Source organism: Penaeus monodon, chromosome 15 (assembly GCF_015228065.2).
Source record: "Penaeus monodon isolate SGIC_2016 chromosome 15, NSTDA_Pmon_1, whole genome shotgun sequence".
Lineage (NCBI taxonomy): Eukaryota > Metazoa > Arthropoda > Malacostraca > Decapoda > Penaeidae > Penaeus > Penaeus monodon.
This window is the reverse complement of record NC_051400.1, coordinates 40,570,748-40,571,492: the sequence shown is the minus strand read 5'-3', so window position 1 is coordinate 40,571,492 and position 745 is coordinate 40,570,748.

The window sequence follows — 745 nt, the reverse complement described above, 5'->3', positions numbered from 1 at the left end:
CAAAAAACAAATCGATAGATAGATAGAAAGAGCGGGATGAAGGAGGGATGGACAGAAAAAGAGAGAGATAAATACTAAAAAGGTGAAAAGGATATGAAAAAAAAACAAAATAGGAGGTAGGAGAAAGAAAGAAAGAGAGAGAAGGAGAGGAAGAAAGATATGTGATACGGAAAGGAAAAGAGATATAACGAAAAAAAGGAAATGTAATACCGAAGAAGATAATTGACAAGAGAGAAAGAAAGAGGCAAAACTGTTGGAAATGGCTAGGAAGAGAGAAGAAAGGGGGGAAGATAAGAAACAGAGGAAGATAGAAGAGAGAAGATAAGAAGTATAGAATGAGGGAGATAGTAAGAGACAGAGGGAAATGAAGGCCTTTTTATTACTGATAAATGAGAAAAATCACGAGAGCAAACGCGTGGGAGATTGAGAGAGAAGATACGTGGCATAATGAGATGCAGAGAAAATTGAATCAAGGTTTTATGCCCTGCTTAGAATGGTTAGATGACTCTGGCAAAAAAAAAAAGATTCTAGTAAGAACTAGATTAAACAGCTGAGAAACTAGACTTATGTAGATACGCATTAGTATTATCACTATTAGTATTACTGCACTGGCCATTACCGCCAGTCTTATCAACGCTTTCGTTCAGGACTCTCTCGCACCCGCTTCACTCCCCTATCCCCCCCAACCATTACTACGTGTCTCTTCTACGTTCTCCACAAAATTCCATAACTTCCCCTCTATCTT